The following is an 8,016-nucleotide window of genomic DNA, read 5'->3' as shown; positions in this document are numbered from 1 at the left end:
TGCTACTGTGAACAGCTTTTAAGGTTCTGATTATGCAGTATAGTGAACACTTTTTTTAAACTTTTTTAATTTTATTTTTTTAAACACTATTTATTCCATAACAAATCAGATCAAAATGCTCTGAGAAAATCGAAGTACAGTATTTACAATATTACAAATTATCACAGAAAATCACAATATAATATTCAATCATTAAAATGGCCACATAGTTTTCACCAAAGTGGTCACAATATTTAGAACAAAGAACAATCATCTCAAAGTATAATAATCAGTCTTCCACTCCTGGGGCACACTGAATTAACTCAATCAGTCATTTATTCAGCAATCAATTGCTAAGTATCATTAATCACTAAGTACAATCATTAGAGAATACACAAACTCTCTACCCCAAGGTCACTAGTAAACTACAATTTCATCATTATTCAGTACCTAAGGAGAGGTCTTTTCATCTTGATTGGGGCCAGTTCCCAGATTCCCTGGATCCCTTTCCATGGTCCCAGATTCTACCTGGATTTACCAGACTGTCTCCTGTGTTCAATGGCAGAAAGCTCCCAGTTCCTTGTCCCACTCTCCAGGCAGGTCCTCATCCAAACTGAAATTCACAAAGTCCATTCCATCTCAAATCATTCACAATTTCTGCCTTCGGGAATTCAAGGCTCAACCAAGCCACAAACAGACAAAGTCCCTGCATCCTGGTAATGCTTCCTCAGTCTTCTGCAGCTCATTCAAAAATCAGAATCACCTTATCCAGCCTGGGGGAGGGGTGGCTCCTGGGGTCCTTGCTCCTGGGTTGGCTCCTGGGCTTCAGGGCTCCTGTTTGGAAGAAACTCCACAATCACAAGTTCTCAGGAAATTCCGGCTTAGTTCTTGATTCTCTCTTCTGTAGCTACTCTGCCACCAGATTCTTGTCCCAAGACATTGTGACCATGCCACTCTGGGGCTTTTCTTATATATACACAGCATTAGCTGCTTCCTATTTCAGCCAACCACTTCTTCTCATGTCAGGAACAGGGGTTCATACCTCCTGTTTCATTTACAGAGGTTTGATTAGTTACTAATTGCTAAGTACCTGCTTACTTGCCAATATAAAAAGGGGTCTTCAAATTCAAATTACATTACCATTACACTAATACTCCTGTAGTGTACATTCAAAGGAAAATATATAAAAAGGCATTAGCAACTATTTCATTTAGGAACATATGTAGATAACAGGAATGAACACTGAAGCACTACAATAATTCTATGACAGTTATGACAAGTTAATTAGCATTCTTTTTTGAAGAGGACAACCTTATTACATAAAAGTGCTTTTAATGTATAGTTACACACATATGTGTATATATATATGTGCATGACACAGTGTCATATCACAATAGGTGTGTTAAAGGCAATTTAAGTGTACAAATCACAAGAATTTGAGGAAATGCAATCAAGTACAATTCTAAATTACACTGAAGTTTGGCATTTCTCCAGTGGATCATACTTTCAAGACATGCAATTTCCTAACCCTTTGCAGTTTTCTAAGTTATTCTTATTGGCTATCATATTCATCTTAATTCTGCAAGGGGTTGATATAATGCCATTTGTTTTGGCTAAAATGTGATGTGAAGGCATAACTTGGGTTCCCTCATGTAACTACCAGTTACTGCATGATGGAGCAGTCTAATGGCAATCACTGGTAGGCTGCTTAAATTACTGAAATCTCCTTTATGTTTTCTGAGTAAGCACAGTAAGGGACAAAAACCTAAAGTTATTCCAACTGATGGAGCTGCAGAGATGGTAGGGACTTCTGGGTGGCACTTCACTGTCATTTTCTAAAGGTCTTCCTTCAACTGAAACTACTACTTTGCCTTCCAATTTCTCTCCAAGCATTGAGCGATCTTTAATATCAAGCCATTTTCTTGTAACTCATGTTTAATACCCGTAAATTTCTTTTTAATGGAATCTTTAGAACCAGCATAAATCATCTTGCTTTTTAAAGGTTCACATTCAGAATCCCAGAATATAAAAACCAGGTCTTCTTTCTTAGACTAATTTGTCTCATGTGTGATATCATACACTGCATACTAGCAATAATTCAGAGGTAGCAATTTCACAAAAGATGTGTAGGGGTCCTCTACAGTATCACCAATGTCACCCACTAAGATCTGTTTTGCTTCCTCTATAATTATTTGTATTTTTTTAGTCATCACTTAAACAAAAGAGAACTGCTTTCTTTTTTTATGTTTTCTTGTGTAGGATTTCCTTATTATTATTTTTTTTTGCTTTTTGGAGGGCAATTGGGGTTAAGTAACTTGCCCATGTTTACATGGCTAGTTTTTGTGATAAGTGTCTGAGGCCATATTTGAACTCAGGTCCTCCTAACTCCAGGGCCAGTGCTCCATTCACTGCACCACCTAGCCACCTCTGGATTTTTTTTTTACTTTCATCTCATTGAATTACTTCATCCTTTACAGTTACTCTAGAAGCCATGGTTCCTGGTAGAATGAATGCAGTAGAAGTTTATTCTCACTCAGTGGCACCAGAGGAGGAGGAGAGGAGAAAGGAAGAAAAATTGTTTTAAGAACAACTTTGAGTGAATAAATCATCTTGACTTATAAATACCCAAATTAACTACAAAGGGCATATGAAGGATGATGCTATTTGCATCCAAAGAATGAACTGATAAATAGAAGTAGAAGCATGTATGGAACAATTTTACATCTCTCTCTCCCTCCCTCTCTGTCTCTGTCTCTGTCTCTCTCTCTTTTTCTCTCTCTCTCTCCCTTCATATTTGTGTCTAATTGTAGCTATCTCTAGGGAAGTGGGACGGAGGGGAGAAAAAAAGAAAAAAAAAGAAATTTACACGATAAATGTATTATATATTTAAAAGGAAGAGCGATTTGTACATATTAGTTTTGTGGTTTAGTGTGCAATATTTTTTATTATTCTGTATTATGGAAGTGTTTGTTTTATTTAATAAATTAAAATTTAAAAATAATGACAATCTCTCTGTTTTTACTAAAAGACAAGATATTTGACTATTATAAAATCTTAGGTAGTCTCAGTCCCATATTTTTGTTTTTAAAATTTATCACTGTTTCTTACTGATCCCAAAAATCTCTTGATTATCCTTGTTAGAGAACATGTTACTTCCTTCAGCCCATTTCACTCCCATTTCTTTATGTCAATATGCCTGTAACTTATTTCTAAAACCTGTGGAACATCTCAGACAAATCGTTTCAACTTGCTAATCTTCTGATGTAGATTATAGCATTATGGTGGATATACCACTATTTAGATATAACTTTTGCATAACTTTTTTTTACATTGTTGCTTACATGTTATCTCCTCTCTTACTTTGTAAGTTTCTTGAGTATAGGAGCTGTCTTTTCTGTTTTTCCTTTGTACACCCAATACTGATCACATTGCCTGTAATATAGTGTTGTTATTCTCTTGTTCTTCAGACATGTTTTACTCTTCATGACCCCATTTGGGGTTTTCTTGGCAAAGATACTGGAGTGGTTTAAATTTAATTTTCTGTTTCATTTCACAAATGAGGAAACTAAGATGAAAATAGTTAAGTGACTTATTGAGAGTCAGACAGCTATTAATTGTCTGAGGACAGATTGAACTCTGGAAGATGAATCTTCCTGACTCCAGATCTGGTATTCTATACACTGTGCTATGTGGATGCCATGAAAAATAATAATAAATTTTTATTAACTGACTGACAATCTGCTCCTTGCATTCATCTAAGTTCAGAGAATGATGAGAGAGGCTCACTCACTTTCTTGAGCTATACTCAACTAGTCTTGGAGAACATATATTTATCTCTATGTTTGGTTTACAGAAACATCCCTAACTAGCACAATAGTGTATTAGTCAAAAATATTTTTACATCTACTTTCTTGCTCATCATAGGTTAATAAAGGTGAAAGGAGAATATGTTTGGAACCATACGATATAATTTTGAGGATTTAAAAATGAAAAAGGGTGCTTAGAAATCAACTAATTACTTTCATCATTTATTGATGAGCAACCTGAGGTCCTGAGAGGATTAAAAATTAACTCAAGAGTAGGAATGAAGACTTAGGCCCTCTGGTTCTTTTCCAGCTCTGACCTTTTCCATTTCCTGTTTCTAATCTTTCTCTTTGAAAGTTTGTTTTGCTTATGACTATTCCCTCTTAGCCCTCTGCCTCTATAATCCACTCATTTACTTACTGAGTTTTATATATATATACAAAACATGTGTATTCCATCCTCTTTTGTGTACTTTGGATAAGAACAATGTTGATCTGATGTCTACTTCCCCTCTACACCTTCTTTCATGTTTGTACGCTTTTCTCCTGCCCTTAATTACAAGGAATAGAAAGTTCTGCCTTTTTCATAGTTGCTTGAGCTGGTAAAACTTGATGGTGTAGTGACTACGGAACTAGACCTAGAGGCAGGAAAACCTGTGTTTGAATGTCAGTCTTGAGTACCAGTTACCTATGTAACTCTGGGCAAGGCTTCAGTTTCCCCAACTGTGCAATGACAGGATTAGACTTGATGTTGTCCACACCTAAACCTGTAAAGTTATTGTTCTGATTAATTTTTCCTACATATCACTTTGATCATTATCTTACTCCATCTTACTTCTCCTTAAAGGCAACTTACCATTACCTAGTGAATTAAAAATTAATTTCTGTCCATGGCATTCAAGAACCTGCATAATCTGGCCCCATCATATCCACCTAATTAAAGCTTACAGTACTTGGAATCAGAATCTCATAGTTAGAGTGGACCTTAGACACTATCTCATTCAACTCACACTTAAACAAGAATTACATCTACAAAAGACTTGGCAAGTGGTAATCCAACCTTTTAGGAGATTCAACAAACAATGGCTTATATAATATATCTATCAGACAATCCAATGATATGACATATGGAGATAATTTAAGAGTTCGAAAGGACTTTAAAAAGTAAGTGAAGACAAATATCTTTGTTTCCATGAATATTTCTCTGTTATTGAATTGCTCAATTTTGTGATGTTGATTATTTTGCAATTGTATTTCTGGCCCATTTTAGACAGCATTTGTGGAAACAGGAAAACTGAAAAGGAATTGGTACTGCATGTAATCCCTAATATTATCTGTACTGATATATTCAATTTTCAAGTTGTTTCCTCAAATAGTCTGAGAAAATAGAAAAATGTCTGACAATGCTAATTTCTAATACATTTTGTTTTTTTCCAACCTGACCTTTGATTTTGCAGATTTAAGAAAGGTTTTATGAGGAAACTCCTTATGGTGATGTAGAATGGCAACTGTTCATCATTTCAACCTGCCTTTGATACATAATGACTGTATGCCTCTGAACAAGTCACTTACTCTAGGCAGAGATATTAAACATGATTGCTACTAGCAACACACTCTGGTACTATTGGATTCATCTTAAAATGTAATTGGGAAATGTATAACAAAATAAAGATGAATGCAATAAAATATAGATAACATCATATATTCAAACCAAGTTGGGATTTTATGGATCATCAGGGATCATTTATTTCCCCTTGACAGTATTTTATTTTTCCCCTAATTACATATAAAGATCATCTTAAACATTCATTTTTGTAAAAAAAGGAGTTCCAAGTTTTTCTTCCTCCTTCCCTCACTCCCTTCTCTTTCCCCTACCCAAATCAGAAAACAATCTGTTATAGGTTTAACATGTACAAGCATGTTAAACATATTTCCACATTATGTCAGAAGAAAAAACAAAAAAAAACCCTGAAAATGGCATGTTTTGTTTCGATCTTCACACAGACTCTATAGTTTTTTTATGCATGTGGTTAGCATTTTCTGTCATGAATCTTTTGGAAGTGTCTTGGATCATTATATCGCTGAGAAGAGTTAAGTTTATCACAGTTAATCATTGCACAATGGTGCCATTGCTGTGTACAATATTCTCTAGGTTTTACTCACTTCGCTCAGTGTCAGTCCATGTAGGGATCCTGGAACATAGATTCTGTTCGGTCTTTTATTTTTAACTCTATGTGTCTTTCTGTTTACATGTGTTTCTTATAAATAACATATTGGTGATTCTGATTTTTAATGAATTTTGCTACCAACTTTGAATTTATGAGTGAGCTTATTCCATTCACATTCACAATTATGATTACTTACTGTATATTTCCCTCCATTACAATTTTCTGTTTCTTCTTTTCTCTCTTTTTATCCCATCCCTGCTCAAAAACTTATTTTAACAATTTAAGTGAAATGGAAGAAAATTTAAAAAATATCAATTGCCTAGATTATTAAAAGATGAAACAAAATATTTAAATAGACCTATTTTAGAAAAAGAAGTTGAACAGGCCATAAATGGGCTTCCTAAGGGAAAAGCACCAGGGCCAAATGGATTTACAAATGATTTCTTCGACAAAAATAAACTAATTCCAATATTAAATAAATTATTTGGAATAATAGGTAAAGAAGGAATTCTAAGTGTGCGAGGGGTGATTTTGATAGACTTAGCTCTTCTCAGCAATGCAAGGATCTAAAACAATTCCAAAGAATACACGATGAAAAATACCAGTCACATCCAGAGAAAGAACCATGGAAACAGCATGCAGAACAAAGTAGACTCTTTTCTTTGTTGTTTTGTTTTGTTTTGATTTTTTCTTTCTCATTATTTTTCCCATTTGTTATAATTCTTCTATCCAACATGACTAACATGAAAATGTTTTAATAGGAATGTATGTGTAGAGGACATATCAGATTGCAAGCAGTTTTGGAGAGGGAGGGGGGAGAGGGGGAGAAAATGGAAACTCATGGAAGTGATTGTTGAAAACTAAAAGAAAAATTTAATTTTTTAAAAATGGGAAAAAAGGAAAGGATTCTACTAAACTACTTTTATTAAACAAATATAATACTGATACCTAAACCAAGAACACTAAAAACAGAAAAAAAATGTAGACTAATATCTGTATTGCATTTAGATGCAAAAATACTAAATAAAATACTACCTAGAAGATTACAACAATATTACAAAGAGTATACCTTGTTATAAAGTGGGATTTGTACCAGGAATGAGGGATGGCTTAACTTAAGGAAAACTATTAACACAATTGTTTATTTCAATAATAAAAGTTAAAAAAATCATACAATCATATTAATAGATACAGAAAAAGCTTTTGGTAAATTTCTAAACATATTTATTAAATGCATATTGTACCAATTACAAATAGATTAAATTCATAAAAAGACATTTATCTAAAACCATTAGTAAATATTATTTATAATGTGGATTAGCTAGAGGCCTTCCCAGAAAGATCAGGTGTGAAACAAATATAACATTATCCCTGATATTATTCAACAGTTTATTGGAAAGCCTAGCAATAGCAATGAAAGAAGAAAAAGAAGTTGAAGAATCAGAAGAGGGAATGAGGTGATAAAACTATCTCTTTTTGCAGACAAAATGATGATATACTTGGAAAATCCTAAAGAATCAACTAAAAAGTTTATTGAAGCAATTTATTTTTAGCAAAGTAGTAAGATATAAAATAAATCCACATAAATCATCAGCATTCCTATATATCACAAACAAAACTCTGAAAGAAGAGACAGTAAAAAAAAAACAATGAATAACCTATTTAGAATAATTCTATACCCATACCTGGGAGTACAACTGCCAAAACAAACCCAGGGACTATGTAAACATAATTATATAATTATTTTAATAAAAATAAAATCATATTTAGATAATTGGAAAGATGTTAATTGTTCATGGGTATGTAGGCAGAGCCAATACAATACAAATGAAAATTTTATCCTAATTCCTTTACCCTCTGGAATATGTTTCAAGAACAACCATTCTTTAATATAGAAACTGCTAAGTCTTGTGTGATCCTGATCGTGGCTCCATGATTTTGAATTGTTTCTTTATGGTTGCTTGCAATTTTTTCTTTCACCTGGTAACTTTGAATTTCGCTATAACATTCTTAGAAGTTTTAATTTGGTGATTGTTTTTTAATAATTATTAATTAGTTAATTAATT

General features: G+C 33.4%; 1 pseudogene; it reads right to left on the bottom strand.

The window, feature by feature from the left end:
• Positions 1-1,707: 1,707 nt before the first annotated feature.
• The window catches only part of LOC138159188 (cofilin-2 pseudogene), a 33,228-nt pseudogene continuing 26,919 nt past the window's right edge, over positions 1,708-8,016 (bottom strand).

Source organism: Petaurus breviceps, unplaced genomic scaffold (genome assembly GCF_028583685.1).
Source record: "Petaurus breviceps papuanus isolate PSGF00001 unplaced genomic scaffold, PetGlider_PUasm1.0 175, whole genome shotgun sequence".
Taxonomy (NCBI): Eukaryota; Metazoa; Chordata; class Mammalia; order Diprotodontia; family Petauridae; genus Petaurus; species Petaurus breviceps.
Note: the sequence above shows the minus strand (reverse complement) of the source record. Positions and strands in the feature narration are given on the sequence as shown.